Source organism: Epinephelus fuscoguttatus, linkage group LG2 (genome assembly GCF_011397635.1).
Source record: "Epinephelus fuscoguttatus linkage group LG2, E.fuscoguttatus.final_Chr_v1".
NCBI classification, from domain to species: domain Eukaryota; kingdom Metazoa; phylum Chordata; class Actinopteri; order Perciformes; family Serranidae; genus Epinephelus; species Epinephelus fuscoguttatus.
This window is the reverse complement of record NC_064753.1, coordinates 51,917,198-51,938,089: the sequence shown is the minus strand read 5'-3', so window position 1 is coordinate 51,938,089 and position 20,892 is coordinate 51,917,198. Positions and strand designations below refer to the sequence as shown.

General features: G+C 45.1%; 1 pseudogene; it reads right to left on the bottom strand.

Moving 5' to 3' along the window:
- Nucleotides 1-79: 79 nt before the first annotated feature.
- Nucleotides 80-19,489, bottom strand: LOC125900083 (protein NLRC3-like; annotated as a pseudogene).
- Between the last annotated feature and the right edge of the window lie 1,403 nt (nt 19,490-20,892).

The following is a 20,892-nucleotide window of genomic DNA, read 5'->3' as shown; positions in this document are numbered from 1 at the left end:
TGAAACTTTTCACGTTAGTACTTGAAACTGATCCGTTTTTTTTGTTTTTGTTTTTTTTTTTGTCCATGATGACACACGTAAAAAAAAAAAAAAAAAAAAACCCTCACCAGGTTCCCTGGAGTCTCAGAGCAAACAGCAGCCTCAGGTCGATAGAGGTGACCTTCAGAGGGCAGGGTATCTGTCCATAGCAGAGACTCTCAGACCTACAGAGACACTGAGGAACCAGACCAGAACCCAAACCTGATCCCAGGATACAGAGGCTCGGTGAATGTAGTTTTGAAGGTGTGGAGGTGGATCAGAGACTCTGAGGAGACGCTGTAGAAGGACAGAGTGCCACCGGGACAGTCCACATACACTGCCACTCTGTTAGAGCCAGAGGAGGCGAAGGAGGAGGCAAAGGAGGGGGTGGAGAAGAAGAAGGCAGAGGAATAGTTGGAGGAGGAGATGGATGTTTCTCTGTTGTTGTGATAGGCGGAGAAACCATCACTGTCAGAGCAGAAGAGACACCAGGACTGATCATTTCGTCCAAACATGGAACCTTTCCAGTTTCCTTGCCTGCTGACTCCTCGGTAACTCACTGAGACATAAACGTCTCCCGTCCACTCCACCTCCCAGTAACAGCGACCAGTCAGACCAGTCTGGCACAACAGCTGAGGAACCAGGTCAAACCTGCCTGGATGATCCAGGTACAACTGGTCCTGTCTGACGTGGGTCACCGTCCTCTCATCTTCAGACAGTTGGAGTCTACTGTGTACTGTGTTTGTGTCCACTTCCAGTTCACAGATGTCTGAGGGAGATAGAGACAGGACACAGCTGCAGGTCACCATCTGTTGACTCATCAACGACTTCACTGTAAGTTACTGAGAGAAAATCAAACTGTGAACGATGTTCAACAAACTTTTAATTCATCAATCAAGTCAGAACATTAACAGTTACTGAAACATCAGAGTCATATTTCTGCTTTTTGTCCTTGGGGGTGACGGACGATAAACACACTCACACTTCCTCACACCAGGTCTCAGTCTCTGCTGTCCACCATGATCCACCCTGCAGGAAGAGACAACGTCAGAGTCGGCTCGACACACCAGCACTCATATCAACAATGAAACAGGAAGTTCATCAGTCAGAGTCACAGAGAGACAGTTAGACAGCTGCAGGTGTCTGTCTCTACCTGAGAGTGTCCAGTCTCCAGTGAGGATCCTCGAGTCCAGCGGTCAGCAGCTTCACTCCAGCTTCTCCTGGATGGTTGAAGCTCAGGTCCATTTCTCTCAGATGGGAGGGGTTCAACTTCAGAGCCGAGGCCAGAGACATACAGCCGTCCTCTGAGATCAGACAGCCTGACAGACTGAACACACACACACACACACAAACACACAAACACACACACACACTTTCCATCAATGTGAATTTGGCTAAAGGGCCTCAATAAGCAGCACAGTACGATGAGATCCAAAGAAATTCCCAGGGAGATGAGAAAATGACTGAAATATATCAGTTTGGAGGTGTAACATCTCTAAAGCTCTGTGACTCCAGCCAGCCGCAGCGAGAACCATGAGCTTGACATGGAGAAAACCTGGAACAGTGGTGAATCTTCCCAGGAGAGGCCAGAGTACCACAATTCCTCCAAGGTCACATTTGTGCCTCGTCCAAGAAATCCCAAAGAACCCAGAGGAACAGTGAAGGAACCTCAAACCTCGCTGGCCTCAGTTAAAGTCAGCGTTCATGATTTCACCATCACAAAGAGACACAACACATTCTCATTCCGACCTTGTGACATGCGACGACACGGCACAGCAGACTGCAGGGTTTCTAGCTCCACCTTTTAGTAGCCTACCAGATCTGTGTGCTAAGTACCCTAACAGAGGGGGGACCAGACATGGGGACGCTGAGGAAGGGTTCTGTTGGTACCATCCACAACTTTTCACTGTGGGAACAGAAAGAATGAACTGAACTGAACTGAACTGAACTGAACTGAACTGAACCGGACTGCTCGGTGAAAACGATGCCGATGAAAGCTTCATAAGTAAACTTCAAACAGTAGTCAAACCCTGACCTGAGAGTTTCTAGTTGACAGTTCGGACTCTTGAGTCCAACAGACAGCAGCTTCACTCCTGAGTCCTTCAGGTCATTGTTACTCAGGTCCAGGTGTCTCAGACTGGAGGACTGGGAGCTGAGAACTGAGGACAGAGCTTCACAGCTGGTCTCCGACAGGTTACAGCCACTCAGCCTGAAGATGAATCAGAAAAACACAAGACGTCAAGTACAAATCAACAGTTTTTAGATAAACTACATCTCAGCTGGACGGATACATATGCACGTACAGAGCTGTGTTGGAGGCTTTGAGCACTGGCAGCAGCCTCAGGAGAGCCTTCTCTGAAGCAGAGTATTTCTTCAGGTCAAACATGTCCAGATTGTTTTCTGGTGACAGTAAGATGAAGCACAGAGCTGACCACTGAGACAGAGACAGTTTATCTGTGGAGAGACTTCCTGAACTCAGGGACTGTTGGATCTCCTCCACTAGAGAACAATCATTCAGTTCATTCAGACAGTGGAACAGGTTGATGCTTCTCTCTGCAGACAGATCCTGGTTGATCTTCTTCTTGATGTACTGGACCGTTTTAAGATTGATCCATGAGCTACTTCCTGTCCATGTCAGCAGGCCTTGTAGGAGAGTCTGATTGGTCTGTGAGCCACTTCCTGGCTGTGCCAGCAGGCCTCGTAGGTGTTTGTGATTGGTCTCCAGACACAGACCCAGGAGGAAGCGGAGGAACAAGTCCAGGTGGCCGTTAGGACTCTGTAAGGCCTTGTCCACAGCACTCTGGTAGAAACGTGTTGATCTTCCACTGAACATTTCAGACCACCAGGAGGTTTGTTCTTCTGCCATCAGGTTGACTCCAGAGTTGATGAAGGTCAGATGGACATGAAGAGCAGCCAGAAACTCCTGAACACTCAGATGGACGAAGCAGAACACCTTGTCCTGGTACAGTCCTCTCTCCTCTTTAAAGATCTGTGTGAACACTCCTGAGTACACTGAGGCTGCTCTGATATCGATGCCACACTCTGTCAGGTCTGATTCATAGAAGATCAGGTTGCCTTTCTGCAGCTGATCAAAAGCCAGTTTTCCCAGAGACTCAATCATCTTCCTGCTCTTGACTCCAGTGATGATCTGTCTCAGCTCCTCCATCATACTTGATGTTCTTCACTTTGGTCTGAACCACCAGGAAGTGGATGTACATCTCAGTCAGGGTCTTGGGCAGCTCTCCTTCCTCTCTGCTCTTCATCACATCCTCCAGAACTGTAGCAGTGATCCAGCAGAAGACTGGGATGTGGCACATGATGTGGAGGCTTCGTGATGTCTTGATGGGGAGATGATTCTGCTGGCCTGCTCCTCATCTCTGAATCTCTTCCTGAAGTACTCCTCCTTCTGTGGGTCAGTGAACCCTCTGACCTCTGTCACCATGTCAACACAGTCAGGAGGGATCTGATTGGCTGCTGCAGGTCGTGTGGTTATCCAGAGGCGAGCAGAGGAAGCAGTTTCCCCCTGATGAGGTTTGTCAGCAGCACATCCACTGAGGTGGACTCTGTAACATCAGTCAGGATCTCATTGTTGTGGAAGTCCAGAGGAAGTCGACACTCATCCAGACCGTCAAAGATGAACACAACCTGGAACTCTTCAAACCTGCAGATTCCTGCTTCTTTGGTTTCAGTAAAGAAGTGATGAACAAGTTCCACCAAGCTGTACTTTTTCTCTTTCAGCACATTCAGCTCTCTGAAAGTGAATGGAAATGTGAACTGTATGTCCTGGTTGGCTTTGTCTTCAGCCCAGTCCAGAGTGAACTTCTGTGTTAAGACTGTTTTCCCAATGCCAGCCACTCCCTTTGTCATCACTGTTCTGATTGGTTCGTCTCTTCCAGGTGAGGCTTTAAAGATGTCTTCTTGTCTGATGGTTGTTTCTGGTCTGTCTGGTTTCCTGGATGCTGTTTCAATCTGTCTGACCTCATGTTCATCACTGACCTCTGCAGTCCCTCCCTCCGTGATGTAGAGCTCTGTGTAGATCTGATTCAGGAGCGTCGGGTTTCCTGCTTTAGCGATCCCCTCAAACACACACTGGAACTTCTTCTGCAGGTTACACTTTAGTTTATGTCGACACGCTGCAGCATACGTTCCTGAATTAACAAACCACAAATAAAACCAGTGAGTCGGTTTCAACAGAAAACACTGAGGACATGGAGGACACAGAGGACACGGAGGACACGGAGGACACAGAGGACATGGAGGACACAGAGGACATGGAGTACATGGAGGACACAGAGGACACAGAGGACCAAAAGCCTCAGATCTGATACAGATTATTGATCTGTTAACTCCTCTTACGTCTCTGTAGACAGTCAGCCAGCTCCTCCTGCTTCATCCTCCTCAGGAGGTGCAGTGTGATCTTCACAAATGCCTCTCTGCTGCTCCTCTGGTCTTCATCCTCCTCATCCTCACTCTGACTCTCTGAGCATTCTGGGTAATCTGGACTCAGAAGCTTCTGGACTCTCTTCAGCTCGTCCTTCACAAATGTGATGACGTTCTCCTCCAGCAGCTGCAACACAATCAGCTGAACATGAAGAACGCAACATGCGATCCACGAGTCTGTCTGAAGGCGTCGCCATTTATCAGTCGGCCATGTTTATTGTCTGATATGAGCCCGTCACAGATAAACTACACCAGCGAACATGTTTCCAACATGAGCTGGTCTGAAAACATTTTTACAGAACATAGGAAAAAAGAAAACAAAACATCAGTCATTTCACAGAGGTGTCATTATGTAGTTTGTCCAGCAGAGTGCGCCCTAACTCCAGCACATGAAGCAGAGTGCATCACAGCTGATCAGATGAACTAATAGAAATTATACGTATAACCTCAACTGTTTGACATGACAACAGCTGCGTCTCTCATGTTCATCAGTTCTCGCAACAAAACGCTAACGCTATCCAGCAGTACAGTCTGTAGCATCAGAGCTTCTCTTGGCAGCTCAGCAGCAGCAGAAGACAGCAGAGACAGCAGAGACAGGACAGGACAGCAGAGAGAGCAGATACAGCAGAGATAGCAGAGGACAACAGAGACAACAGTGACAGCAGGGTGAACAGAGGACAGCAGAGACAGCAGAGGACAGCAGAGACAGCAGAGAGAGCAGATACAGCAAAGACAGCAGAGGACAGCAGAGACAACAGTGACAGCAGGGTGAACAGAGGACAGCAGAGACAGCAGAGGACAGCAGGGAAAACAGAGGACAGTAGAGACAGCAGAAGACAGCAGAGACAGCAGAAGACAACAGAGGACAGAAGGGACAGCAGAGGACAGCAGAGAAAGCAGAGGACAGCAGCATAGAGACAGCAGAAGTCAACAGAGAACAGCAGAAGACAGCAAAAGACAGCAGAGGAAAGCAAAGACAGCCAAGGCAACAGAGACAGCAGAGACAGTAGAAGACAGCAGGTATTGCAAAAGACAGCAGAAGATGGCAGAGGCAACAGAGACAGCATAGGACAGTGGAGACAGCAAGGGACAGCAGAGACAATAAAGACAGCAGAGAAGAGCATAGAGAGCAGATACAGCAGAGAGAGCAGAGACAACAGAAGACAGCAGAGGACAGCAGAAGACAGCAGATACAGCGGAGAGAGCAGATACAGCAAAGACAGTAGAAGACAGCAGGTATGGCAAAAGACAGCAGAAAACGGCAGAGGCAAAAGAGACAGCAGAGGACAGTGGAGACAGCAAGGGACAGCAGAGACAGCAGAAGACAGCAAAGGACAGCAGAAGACAGCAGAGAAAGCAGATACAGCAGAGACAGCAGAAGACGACAGAGACAGTAGACAACGGCAGAGACAACAGAGGATAGCAGCACAGAGACAGTCAGGATCTGACTGGTAGTTTAGTTCTGTTGTGATGAAAATCGAAATGTGTCTTTGTACATAAACTCACCTGAAACACAGAGTCCACATGTGTTGGATGCTGCAGGTCAGACCGAAGCTGTCGCGCAGCTCTGCAGAGGAAACATCCAGTTCAAGGCTCTGTGTGTTTTTTCACTTCATCACATTTACACCTTCAAACCAGAAAAGATCTTGTCTGTCTGACGTCAACATCAGGAAAAATATTAGGTTCAGATTCTCTTTTCCTCCACAAAGCAGAGTGAAGTTTTTTCACGTTTTTTTCAGCTGTTCTCAGTGAGGAGACAACACACATGTCCGTATGCTGCTGCCCAGAGAAGAGAGTCACACCCAGCGTCTGCCTTTTTTGATGTGGCCGCTCTGAGCGCCTCTAGTTGAAAATCTCTGAATCTTTCAGAAAGGCGCTGATGATGTCACTGCCGCTCCTTCAGCTACTGTCTGATTGGTCAGACAGAGACAGAGCCACTTGTCTGTGGACGCAGATTACCTGGCGGACGCTGGATGTTGCTGCCGGGTGCTGTGCTTTTATCCCCGTATGTGTGGTACACTTGTTAACTGTTGTCTGACCTCTGTTAACATAGCGTTACATTAGCTACATTAGCTACATATTCTACAGCTACCTTAGCTACATTAGCTACATATGCTACCTTAGCTACATATGCTACCTTAGTTACATTAGCTACATTAGCTACATATGCTACCTTAGCTACATATGCTACCTTAGCTACATTAGCTACATATGCTACCTTAGCTACATATGTTACCTTAGCTACATTAGCTACCTTAGCTACATTTGCTACATTAGCTACATATGTTACCTTAGCTACATTAGCTACCTTAGCTACATTTGCTACATTAGCTACCTTAGCTACATATGCTACCTTAGCTACATTAGCTACATTAGTCAAGTCAAGTCAAGTCAAAAATTTATTTATATAGCACATTTAAAAACAACCTCGGTTGACCAAAGTGCTGTACAGTTCATCCAAAGAGTGAGTGAATAGCAAAAACCACAGAAATTATCAATAAGATCAACAATAGGCTTAGACAATAAAACATAAACACTAGAGTACAGGTTAAATACAAATAAAAGCTGTAAAAGACATATCTGTCTCAACTAGAGGTGAAAGCAAGTGAAAAGAGGTAGGTTTTTAAAAGAGATTTAAAGTGTTCCAAAGTTCGGGCTGCCCTTATATGGAATGGTAAAGTATTCCATAAATTTGGCGCCACAACGGAAAAGGCTCTGTCACCTTTGCTTTTAAGTTTAGTTCTGGGACAGGCCAGCAGCAGCTGGTTGCTTGATCTCAGTGCTCTGGCTGTCGTGAGAAGCTGAACAAGCTCAGATAGATAGGATGGAGCTAAGCCATTTAGGCTTTTAAAAACAAATAATAAAATTTTAAATTGAACTCTAAACTGGACAGGGAGCCAGTGCAAGGAGGCCAGTATTGGGGTGATATGATCACGTCTTTTCTTTCCTGTCAGCTGTCTGGCTGCTGCATTCTGGACAGCCTGCAGGCGTTTCAGTGACTGCTGGTCCAATCCAGCATAAAGAGAATTACAATAGTCCAGACGACAGGTAATGAAAGCGTGAACTGCCCTCTCAAAATCAAGTGGGGGGAGGTAGGGCTTTGCCTTACTAAGTAGCCTTAATTGAAAGAAGCTTGATTTGACTACTGAACTAATCTGTTTTTTAAATTTAAAGGCACAGTCAAAAATTACTCCTAGGTTCCTTGCAGCAGGGAGACAGTAGGAAGCCAATGGACCAATGGCACTGTCATAGCCATCTAAAAGGTCAGACTGGCCAAATAAAATAATTTCAGTTTTGGATTTGTTTAGGTTCAAGAAATTTGAAGCCATCCATGTGTGAACATCATTGAGACAGTTCCATGAGCTTGAATGGAGGCAGAGCTGTTTGTTTGAAGAGGAAGGTAGATCTGTAAGTCATCTGCAAAGCAATGAAATGTTATATTGTACTTTCTAAATATAGCGCCCAGGGGCAGCATATAAATGGAGAAGAGAATGGGGCCCAAGATGGAACCTTGAGGCACCCCACAATTGAGTGAGGATGCAGCAGATCTATACTGGCCCATGTGAACAGAGAAACTCCTTTCTGATAAATAGGATTCAAACCATTTGAGCGCTGTACCTTTAATACCTACACACAGGTCAAGACGTGATAAAAGAATCTTATGATCTACTGTGTCGAAAGCTGCAGTCAAGTCTAAGAGCACCAGAACAGCAGTGTTACCAGAATCAACAATTAAAAGCAGATTATTAAAGACTCTTAAAAGCGCTGTTTCTGTGCTATGGCGTGCTTTAAAGCCCGACTGGAACTTTTCAGAAATGCCATTTAAGTCCAGATACGACTGCAGTTGTTCATATACTACCTTTTCTAAGACTTTGGACAAAAAAGGGAGCTTAGAAATAGGTCTGTAGTTCGACAAAACAGAAGGGTCGAGATTATTCTTCTTGATGAAGGGCTGCACCACAGCATGTTTGAAAGCAGCGGGGACACAGCCGGACATCAAGGAAGAATTTATAAGGTCGACAATACAAGGCCCCAGCGTGATAAAAACATCCTTGAAGAAACGGGGTGGAATGCTGTCTAGGGGGCAGTAGGATGGCCGTAGCTGCTGAACTATTTTAGTTAAAGAAGGAAGAGACACTTGCACAAAAGCCTCAAAAATAACTGGGGCTACGGAGGAAGCAACAGGGTCAGAGGCCAGAGGAGAGGGAATGGACCTGATGGCAGAAATCTTGTCATTGAAAAATTTAAGAAATTTTTCACATAGTGCAGGAGAAGATACAATGGAGGTAGAATTACAGGTAGGCCTATTTAAAAGCAAATTAAGAGTATTAAAAAGAAACTGAGGTTTATGGCTGTTATTTGACACAAGGTTTGAGAAGAAATGAGTTTTTGCAGCTTTAACAGCTCTCTGATATTCAGATAAACTATTTCTTAAAATATCTAGAGAGATTTGAAGACGATCTCTCTTCCACTTTCTCTCAGCGCGTCTACATGCACGCCTGAGAGTGCGGGTGGTGTCATTCAGCCATGGTTCAGTCAGTGGTTTAGCGCGTTTCATCCTAAAAGGCGCCACCAAGTCCATTAAGTCAGTACATGTAGAATTTAAAAGAGCTGTAAACTTTTCGGTACTAAGATTACAGCGCCCTTCGCTGGCGAGGAGCCCAGAGACATTAAACGATTCAGAAAACTGAGGCGCTGTCAAAGAGTTAATAGTGCGCGCACGGTTTAACGTGGGAAGAAGGCACAGTAACAGTAAATAAAACAGCGAAGTGATCAGAGATATGAGTATTACAAATCTCAGTAATGCTTAAGTTTAAACCAAGTGACAGCACAAGGTCCAGTGTGTGTCCTTTTTCATGCGTTGGCCCAACCACTGACTGGGTGAGATTAAACGAGTCAATAAGATTCATGAATTCCCTGGCCAGAGGTTTTGATTCATTAGCTACATTAGCTACCTTAGCTAACCTCAGTCTCAAGTATCATGTCATTAAAAGAAGAGCTGGGAGCGTTTTTTATGAAGTACTGACACCGCTTCACCCGCCTTCAGCTGACCTTTGACCTTGACCTACATGCGGCATGTGGCTCAGGAAGTACCAGTCAGAAGGTCGGCGGTTCGATCCCCGGCCCCTGCAGTCCACAAGACTGTTCACGATACTGAACCTCAAACTGTGCCGTCAGTGTTGGAGTGTGCGCGGATGAGTAGCAGGTTGCGAAGCCTCGACCAGGAGTGTGTGAGAGTGTGTGAGTGTGTGTGAATGGGTGAATGTGATGAGTAGCGTGAAATTGATCTGAGTGGTCAAACGATGACAAAAAAGCTTCACAGGTCCATTTAACCTGTGTGTCCACACTCACCCAGTCTGTGAGGGTCCAAAGACCGAGGGTCAGCCACAGTGGACAAGAGAGGACAGAGAGAACTCTGTCTGCTGAGGAGACTCGGGTCTTCTGGACTCTGACAGGTGGACGCTGTGATGTCACTGCTGAATCACTACATTGTTGACTTGATAACAGACAGTGACGCTCTGGGCCAACAGTCTGACGTTCTTACCTTCCATCAGCACCACGTCCAACTTTAAAGGACTCAACATGATCCATAGACTGGTCACTCTTTATGGACACACAGCTAGGTCCAGGTTCAGGTCCAGGTCCAGGTCCAGGAGAGTCTTGTCTCTGCTGCTGCATCCTGATGCAAAGAGACAAATGAGGAGTTAGTTTGAGCAGATTCTCATGAATCCATTCACCCTGTCATTCTATTGAGGGTCAGGATAAAACGTAACACACCAAAATATGTTTTACTTAGCACCGGCAACAGGCACTTTGTCGCAAGATATTCAGTCATCCATTCAAGGTGTCTATATTTATATATATATATATATATATATATATATAACTCTTATAGAAACAAATCATGATAGATTTATTTGTAAGCCTAATTTAATTAAAAAATGTAGGTATAATGGGGGGGCGGCACGGTGGTGTGGTGGTTAGCACTCTCGCCTCACAGCAAGAGGGTTGCCAGTCGATCCCGGGTGTGGGAGCCCTTCTGTGTGGAGTTTGCATGTTCTCCCCGTGTCAGCGTGGGTTCTCTCCGGGCACTCCAGCTTCCTCCCACAGTCCAAAGACATGCAGGTTAATTGGTGACTCTAAATTGTCCGTAGGTGTGAATGTGAGTGTGAATGTTTGTCTGTCTCTATGTGTCAGCCCTGCGATAGTCTGGTGACCTGTCCAGGGTGAACCCTGCCTCTCACCCAGTGTCAGCTGGGATAGGCTCCAGCCCCCCCGCGACCCTCAAGAGGATGAAGCGGTTAGAAGATGAATGAAGGTATAATGGGTTACAAAAAACAGAGGGGAGGGTTAGAGTTCGGGTTTAGAAGATGGAGGGATGGTTAACGAGTTTTGTGGATTAAAAAACTACACTGGACTTCTTGTTGGCATGAGGGTCAGTAAGTATTGTCTGTATTTTCATTCTAAAGTGGCCATTTCCTTTAATAGACTTACGGTGTGTTATATTCAGTGTCGGGCAGGAGTACCTTCAGGAAGAAGATATACAGTACAGGTGAATAATGAACAATCAGCACACTTGGAGACAGTTTTCATGCTTTGAGTTTAATCCAACATTTTTTCTTCTTCTCTCCTTTTTCTTCCCTCACAGAAAACGAGATGTCAGTACTGTCATGGCGGCTTCTCACTGACGGCCCAAGAACAGCCTGAGGAGGAGGAGGAGGACACCATGTGGTAGAATGAGGGAGTGAAAGACAATGTTATTGTTGGGCTGGTTTGTAATTTTGTAATTTGTTGATCCATTTTCTTTCTGTGTTTTGCCTTTGTGTCTTAGTCCAGTTGCTGTTACTCTCCAGCCCCATGTATTTATAATCATTGGTTCCATGGTGTTTGAAGTGATTATGAAGTACTGTGGCTTTGTTAAGTTCATGTAAGTCATATGTATGTTGGTACATCCTGGTAAGCAAATGGTTGCCAGTCTTGCCTATGACCACTTTTTTACAACGAGTACACTGGATAGCATTTATGAGGTTGGAGGTGTCCTCTGTAAAAGACTGCCAGATTGGAAAGCTCATATTGGAATGGATGTTTTGAGGTATGAGGTATATGAGGTAAGTTTTTTACTTTTTATTTATGAAATAAAACTTGTATAATTTCTCCACCTTATCCCTTACTATTTTTTGTGTTTCTTTCTGCAGCGGTTGCATTAGGGAAATCATGTAATGGTTAGTATCCTTTAATTGTCGGTACTCCTCCTTTAAATAATTAGTTTTGTCATGGAAACAAATTTGTCCACCTTTGTCTGCACTCTTTATGATGATGTTAGGATTTCTGGCCAATCTGGAGAGGGCCCCGCGCTCATCCTGGGAGAAGTTAAATGTAGTGTGGGGTTTTATTTTCAATTTTTCAAACACCTTAACGTCTTCCCTGATGAGCTTTTGAATAGGCTCTGAAATCGCCTGCAGGTGTGGTTCCCATCCTGATGACTTTGTAAAGGGTACAGGCATTTTTGGACAATCATATCTGAGATAATCTAACAGTTTTGGCTGGCGATGATATAAATGTAAATCAGACTTAGCTCGCTGCGGGTCAGTGGTTTTGGAATTGGGATGAAGGTGAGGCCTTTTTCCAAAATTGTTTTCTCCACGTTGGTTAGTTTGTGTGTTGTATATAGGTTGATGACTAGATGATTAGAATGTGGGGGAGGTGTGTCAAGCCATGTTCCCCCCTCATATGTTTAATTGGGTCAGCCAATGTTGTAAAATACGTTGCGTGGTTTCATTAGTCCAATGCACTGGATTGGTGTGATTTGTGTGAAATGTTTGTCAATTCTGGTGAGGGTCTTGAATCTGGTCTGGATCCTAGAGTTTAATTCCTCAATTAATAATTGTTGTTTGGCAGTTAATCGATCAGAATAATGGATGAGAGGGACATGGATAGATGCTGAAGGAAAGATGGATGTGGCTATGGCAACCATTTGTTGCATCTGTTTCCAGATATTTAATATTGTCTGTTCTCTGAGGCAGTTGTTCAAGATGACAGACAAGATAACTTTTTCCACCTGGGGTTGGATATTCATTTTCTTTATCAAATGTGTAATATGGGGGCATCTAGCTCCTGGAAAACTGTCAATTTGGAGTGTGGGGTCTGAAAAGGATGGGATCCAGGCCAGATTCAAGTCCCTATAATTATACTGAGTTTGTGTGCCTTTAAAATCCAATCCTGGACCTTACGATGTGTGTGAGGGTGGACTGTGGGCTACGTGCACTGCGTAACAGGGACTATGTGTGGGAGGTGATGTCTCTGGAGGTGTACCATCAGTTGTTTAAGGTAAGCTTCAGCTACTGAGCCATTTCTGTCATTAAGACTTCTGGAATCGCTGCTTTCGAGGGTTAGGGTTATACTTAGTCTTATACTTAGTCTGGGTTTGAGAACTGAAACAGTGTATGGATCAGGACTGATTAATGTGGTGGGTCTGATCGAAGATGGCAGTGAAAAGACATGAAAGACCTGATCTGGGCGGTAAAAACCAAGCCTGGACACAGTGTGTGCTCGACATCTAAACAAGGTCAGCAACATCAGTGAGGATCTGACCCTGACCCTGACCCTGAGAGGCTCATGAGGAGTGTCCACCCTCAAGTCAGCATAATAACAGACGGTGAAGCTCTGAACCAACACCCGAGTATTCAGTCTGACGTTCTTACCTTCCATCAGCACCATGTCCAACTTTAAAGTTAATGATTTCATCCATAGACCGGTCACTCTTTATGGACACACAGCTGGGTCCAGGTCCAGGTCCAGATCCAGATCCAGGTCCAGGTCCAGATCCAGGTCCAGGTCCAGGTCCAGATCCAGGTCTAGGTCCAGGAGAGCCTGGTCTCTGCTGCTGCATCCTGATAAAACAAAGACAGAGGATGAGTGGTGTTGTGTTGATCAGGGCGTGATGTGTTCCCAGCTGAGTGATCAGTGGTTGATAACTGATCCTGAACTGTTCATATTGTACACATGTGTTTATTCAGTGGCTGAGTGAGTGTGAACAATGTGAGTGTGAACAATGTTGGTGGACTGATGTGATGTCATCAGGTCTCTGCATCATGTTGTCAGGTTGTTCATCCCGTCCTCGTGAACATAATGGAATTCCTTTAGATTTGTCACAAACGTCCACGTGGACCTGCTTCTGAAGAGTGCAGACGCTTTCCTGCTTGCTCCAGCCTGCTTCCTTCTTTACCCTGTTTTTTAATCGTTTTACTCCTTCTACAAATCCTGGAAAAGCTCTATATCCATCATTTCATGAATTATTTTAAGTAAACCAAGACTTTGAAGAACATTTTTATATTTTTAACCAATCTGACGAGCCAGCAGCATGTCCGGGGGAAGAAACCAAACAAATTCCTTCTGTGAACGCACGAAATTAATGAGCTACAAGCATGGATTTTTGCTTTAGAATCTGAAAAAGGACTTCACAAGACGCTCCCAGTGACATCCGGTGGTAAGAAGCCCACAGTTACTTTCAGTAAAAAGGGTGAAAAACCTGCTACTTTCATCTTAAACCTGAGTGATACTGTGTCTTTTCCAAAACTCTGTAAAGACCAAAATGCCTCATCCTGGAGAGAACTTGGTGCTAAGCCAAAGCAGCACAAAGTGATGAGAGACAATGTTAATACCTACGTAACATCACCCAAAATAGAGCTTACAAACAGATTCTTGCCACTGTCAGAGACTGAATTTAATGTTTCTAACGAACAAAGAGAAAATGGATTATCTTCACGAAACTGGAGCCATAAAGTTGGCAAAAGACAGCAGGCAGACAGACAATCTGGACCAAACGTCAAGGTCAGAGATACGCTGCTGATAGGAGACGGTGCTATCTGTGGCATAAACCACGGAAGAATTCAAACATGCTGCTGTCCCAGTGCCACTGTCTCTGAGATAACAACACTCCTCCCAAAAGTTTTGTCTACACACCGAGGAGTCAAACAGCTGATCGTGCACGTGGGTGCAGTGGACGTCAGAAAGGAACAGACTGAAGTCTTGAAAAGGGATTTCACTAAGTACTTCAAGGAGCTTGATAAAGTGGAGGTCAAGGCATTTATTAGTGGACCTCTTCCAAATATAGACAGGAAGATAAACAAGTTCAGCCGGCTGCTTCAGCTGAACACATGGCTGTCCAAAGAGTGTGCGCACAGAGGATTGCACTACATTGAGAACTTTTATCTGTTCTGGAAACGAGAGGACCTGTTCAAGGGAAAGGGCCCACACCTGTGCAGAGGTGGGAGGGGAGTGCTGATGGAACACCTCCTCCACGCTCTGAGGCATCAGAATGGGCCGGGACAGGGTCCTGAGCGACCAGTGAGAGAAAAGAGGAACGAGAGAAGCATCTCTGTTGCAGAAGCCTGAGACCGAGCCAGTGTTTCAGCACCAGCTGCACCACAACAGCCTCCACTGCCCCCAGTGAAGGATTCAGGCCCGCCATCGGTTCCACCTCCCCCCGGGCCCTCATCACAGGCCTTGGACTCGTCTGTGACGGCCCCAGCAGAAGTTTCAGACCCGGCAGCACCCCCATCACCTCCTCTACCCACAGACCAGCCCTGGGCCCCTGCCACATCTACCCCTCTAGAGACTTGTCCTCACCTTTTCATCCCCACCTTCCCCCATGGGCCTTCCCAACCATCTTGAAAGCCTGATCAAATCAGGGATTAAGATGGTTCCCCTCACCCCTAATATAGCAAGGTCAAGACTTCTATCACCAACTATGCTGAACTCTCCCCCGTGTAAAACTGTGCCCCTCAAGTCACACAGGAACTTCAACTCTCCTGCTTCACAAACTAAAGCTCCCCCAGCTCCTCCCCCTCGGTTTTCATCTGGTCCATCACCCAAACTTCCCCCTGCTCGTCCTCCCCTGCCTGCCCCCAGAGCTGGCATCCCTAACAGCTAGGATGCACAGGGCCTCTGCTGTCCCAGGACTTACAGCCATGATAAAGGTAATATCAAGCTGGGGCCCTGTGAGACAATACTCTCCCCTAGTGCTATATCTACAGCCACACCACATAGACCAGATTACAGAAGGACAGTTAGACTGTCCAATCAGAGAAATTTAATCCATATCCTGTGTAAGAAGATAATGTCCAGTCCTACTGAAACTAATCTGAAACTTGCTGTGCTTAATGTCAGATCCTTGTCTAACAAATCGTTTTTAATTAATAAATTGATCTCTTCGTATAATCTTGATTTTATGTTTTTAACTGAAACATGGCTTGACAAAAACACAGGTAATGCTGTTCTAACGGAATCAGCTCCACCCAACTACAAATTTGAATCTGAAACACGAGAAAACAAAAAGGGTGGAGGTGTCTGTGCAATATTTTAGAGATCATATGGTTATGCACAGGTTGTCATTTGGGGTGTTTTCATCATTTGAGGATGTATCCTTTAAAATGGAGCTAAAACAATCTCTGTCCATACTCTATGTAGTTATATACAAGCCTCCCCAGCACCGTCAAAGTTTTATTGATGATTTTACCAGGATGCTTTCAATTGTATGCACAGACTTTGATGGTTTGGTCATTACAGGTGATTTTAATGTACATGTGGATAATGTCTGTGACAGAAATGCTAAAGAGCTCAGTGCTGTCCTTGAAACCTTTGGCCTGACTCAGCATGTGTGTGAGCCCACACACAGCAGAGCGCAGCACACTCTGGACTTGCTTATTACAAAGGGGGTTAATATTTCAAACGTCAATGTGGTTGATGTTGCTCTGTCTGATCATTTCTGTGTCTTCTTTGACCTGTCTGTTTCTCCCAAACCACCGGCTAGTCTTGCAGTTGTTCGGAGGAGACACATAAATAACAGCACAGGTGCTCTGGACACCATTGCCCCTGTGAAGGTTAAAATGGTTAAAAATAAGCAGAAGGCGCCATGGAGGAATGACGACTCGGTCAGGGCACAGAAAAGGGAGGGCCGGAGGGCCGAGCGGAAATGGCGCAAGTCAAAGCTTCATGTTCATTATGAAATTTATAAAGAAAAGTTGTAAGTGTTCAACCGGATCTTACGTAGAACAAGGGAGAGGTACTTTTCTGAAATTATTGGAAACTGCAGTAACAACTCGCGTGTCTTATTTGCAACAGTGAACAGATTAACAAACCCTCCAGCTCAACTGCCGTTGGAACTGATCTCCACATCTAAGTGTAATGAGTTCGCAGTATTCTTTTGCGACAAGGTTCAGACCATTAAAAATGCCATCAATTCCACAACACCAATAACAACCCTGCAGCCACCTAGACACTTAGAGCTGACTCATTTTGCACCTGTAACTGACAAAACTGTCCAAGAGATCATCACCAGTCTGAGTTCGTCTACATGCTGCCTCGATGTGTTACCCACTAGATTTCTAAAGTCTGTGCTGAGCAGTTTGTTACCACTACTCGCTCACATAGTTAACATGTCACTACAATCTGGAACATTCCCAAAGGCCTTGAAATCTGCGGTCATAAAGCCTCTCCTAAAGAAGAGCAGTCTTGATGCCACAGTACTGAACAACTACTGGCCCATTTCAAATCTGCCGTTTTTAGGCAAAGTCCTTGAGAAAGTTGTTTACCAACAGCTTACTGACTTTCTCCTAATGAACAACTCCTTTGATGTTTTCCAGTCAGGTTTTAGACCCCATCACAGCACTGAGACCGCTCTTATTAAGGTGACAAATGACATCCGCCTGAACACTGGACGCAGGCAAAGTCTCAGTTTTAGTCCTGCTAGATCTGAGTGCTGCTTTTGACACTGTCGATCATGAGATCCTTTCACAGAGACTAGAGGACTGGGTGGGCATCTCTGGCACTGCCCTAAATTGGTTGAAGTCCTATCTAGAAGACAGGAAGTACTTTGTTGAAATTGGTAACTGTGTCTCAGACCACATGGCCTTGACCTGTGGGGTGCCCTCAAGGGTCAATCCTGGGACCCCTTCTGTTCAATCTCTACATGCTGCCTTTAGGCCAGTTAATACAAAGTAATAATGTGTCCTACCACAATTATGCAGACGACACTCAGATCTATGTCTCACTGACAGCAGGTGAATATGGACCAGTGGATTCACTCTGTCACTGCATCCAACAGGTCAGTGTGTGGATGCAAAACAACTTTCTCCAGCTAAATTCAGACAAGACTGAAGTCATCGTATTTGGTCCACAGAAACAAAGAGAAAGTGTCAGCAGTCACCTCCAGTCTCTCTCTCTAAAACCTACAAATCAGGCTAGAAATCTCGGGGTAATAATGGACTCAGACTTGAACTTTAACAGCCACATCAAATCAATAACATCAGCAGCTTTTTACCATCTAAAAAACATTGCCAAAATCAAAGGTATAGTGTCTAAACCTGACTTGGAGAGACTGATCCGTGCATTTGTCTCTAGTAGGTTAGACTACTGTAACGGCCTGCTCGCTGGCCTCTCCAAACGGGCCGTAAGACAGCTGCAGTACATCCAGAATGCTGCTGCTCGGGTCCTGACCAGAACCAGGAAGTACGAGCACATTAGTCCTGTGCTCAGGTCTCTACACTGGCTTCCTGTGGCTCAGAGAATAGACTTTAAAGCAGCTCTGCTTGTGTACAAGTCTCTCCACGGCCTAGCACCAAAGTACATCTCTGACATGTTAGTGCCATATGAACCATCTCGGACTCTGAGGACCTCAGGGACCGGCCTCCTGCTGGTGCCCAGAGTCAGGACTAAACATGGGGAATCAGGATTCCAGTTTTATGCAGCTAAAATCTGGAACAGTCTTTCTGAAGATGTGAGACAGGCCTCTACTCTGACAATGTTCAAATCTAGGCTCAAAACAGCTCTATTTCACTGTGCATATGACTGAAAGGATCTTATCTGCACTCTTCTCTTTTAAAGTTCATTTTATAATGATTATTTATGTTTTTATTTTGTATTGTGATTTTAATGCATTTTCTTGTTCTGTAAAGCACTTTGAATTACTTTGTGTACGAATTGTGCTCTACAAATAAACTTGCCTTGCCTAGAATTTATTTATTTATTTTATTTAATTCACTGACATGGATGGAGACTGTCAGAGACACTGGACTGGTGGGCGGAGTCATACAACCACAGGGTGGACTGGTGGGCAGGGCCATATTGTTTGTTATTGTTTGTATTGCTTGTTTGTAGCTATGAGTATCTGATTTTGGTTGACACTTCACTGGTTGCAGGTGGGGGTGTGGTTTAACTAACAAAGAGAAGGTGGAGGGAAACATGTAGGAACAGGAGGAGTATGAGCTGAGACCAAACATCTAACATCTGTTTTCTCTTTTTCACACACGACCTATCTCTGAATTTATTGATGACCTTCAAACAACGAGCGTTAAAGCGTCTCTCCTCCTGCTGGGACAGGGACTCTGAACTGTGGAGCCTCTAAAATCACATCCACCCTTTGCTGAAACCGTTCAGTCTCACAGGAGACCTTTGACCCCACTGTGGCTGTGATACCGTTCAGATGTGATGCTTCAGCTTCTTTTAACTGACCACAAACACCCAGAGGCGGTCCTGGCTAGTTTTACACCCTGGGCGAACCATCCCTCCCTAGCTTCTTAACAGAAAGATAAAGTCTGTTCTGTCACTTCAGTGACTCGTTCTTCATGTATAAACGTTAAATATTATAATTCATGATTAAACCTCTGGACTTTATCTGTGTGTTTCCTGCTCAGGTACTGTCTGCACATCTACAACATGCCTGTGTCTCTGAGCTTAAACTCTGTGATCAGCTGAGAGACACGTGATGCTCTGCTTATAGCTCCAGCTAAAACATGGAGGAAAGATGGAGGACAGAGACATGAAAACAAGATGGAGGACAGAGACATGAAAACAAGATGGAGGACAGAGGCATGGAGGAGAGATATAAAATCCAGAGGGTCAAAGTTCAGGTGTGACGTAATGAGACAGGTGTGACAGGACTGATTAAAGGATAGCTGCAGCTGCTGCAGATACTGAGACTCAAAACACAGCTGACCCACACTCTGTACTGTACCTGAACGCATCCTGAGCGGAGCGGAGAGATTCACTGTCAGGCCGGAAGGTGAACCTGTTTCATTCCGCTCCACAGTCACGAGACCACACGAGCTTTACGTCATAAAAAGAGCTAAGCAGCGGTGAGCTCGTGGCTCATAACCAACACAGCTCCTTCTGAGCGTAATGAAGGTGGCACGGCCGTCACGTGATCAAGGTGACTGTGGAGCTCAGCTGACGGCCTGGGTTAGAGGGTCAGAAATATTAACAGTCCTCCTCCTCTTCCTCCTCTTCATCACTCACACAGACAGGAAACACATGTTGACGTCACCCAGCGTGACTCATCGTCACCGCTAAACAGACGACCATAGATTCACTCAAAGACACGGAAACAAACCTCAGGACCACAGAGAGAGAGAGACAGGTACTGTACGGAGACACGGGACTCACCTGAGATTCACCTGAGACTCACCTGAGACTGAGAGCAGCAGTAGGTGTGTGTTGCACCAGACGGTAATCGATCAGCTGACAAAGGAACACGGAGGAAACTTTGACGAAGTGAAAGTAAAAACACAGCTGACACAGGAAGTCCCCTCATCACCATGGCAACGGGTCAATAAAACGTCAACAGAGCGTCTGAGACAGTCAGTGTGACGTGTTGAGCATAGGATTATAAGAAGAAATAGGATATATGAATTATAGATATGTAAATAGAGTCATGAAAAATAAATACTCATCATGCTGCAGGTTTGAAAACTGAATATATTAATGATAAAAATATACTGAGTCTGTACGAGTGTAATAATATAATGATAATACATTAATATAATATAATATAATATAATAATATAGACTGAATAAACTCATGTTACAGTCAGAAATATAAATATGTGACTCTGACAAATGAAGAATTCAATTCAATTCAATTCAATTTTATTTATAAAGCCCAATATCACAAATCACAATTTGCCTCACAGGGCTTTACAGCATACGACATCCCTCTGTCCTTATGACCCTCACAGCTGATCAGGAAAAACTCCCCAAAAACCCTTTAACGGGGAAAAAACGGTAGAAACCTCAGGAAGAGCAACTGAGGAGGGATCCCTCTTCCAGGACGGACAGACGTGCAATAGATGTCGTACAGAACAGATCAGCATAATAAATTAACAGTAATCCACATGACACAATGAGAGAGATGCAGGTAATGACAGTAGCTTACAACAACATTAATGAAAGTAATAATATTATATTTACAGTTCTGGCTACTGTGGTACAATATGTTGAAAGTATGTATTAATATCTGGCAGTATTAGGGCTTTGACTTCGTTATTCGAATATAATTTGAATATTTACAAAAATAAAGATATTCGAACGAATATTAGGCAGCCCTTAATATTCGAACCTGATATGGGCATTATTTTTTGTAAATGTGTTTGCTTGTAA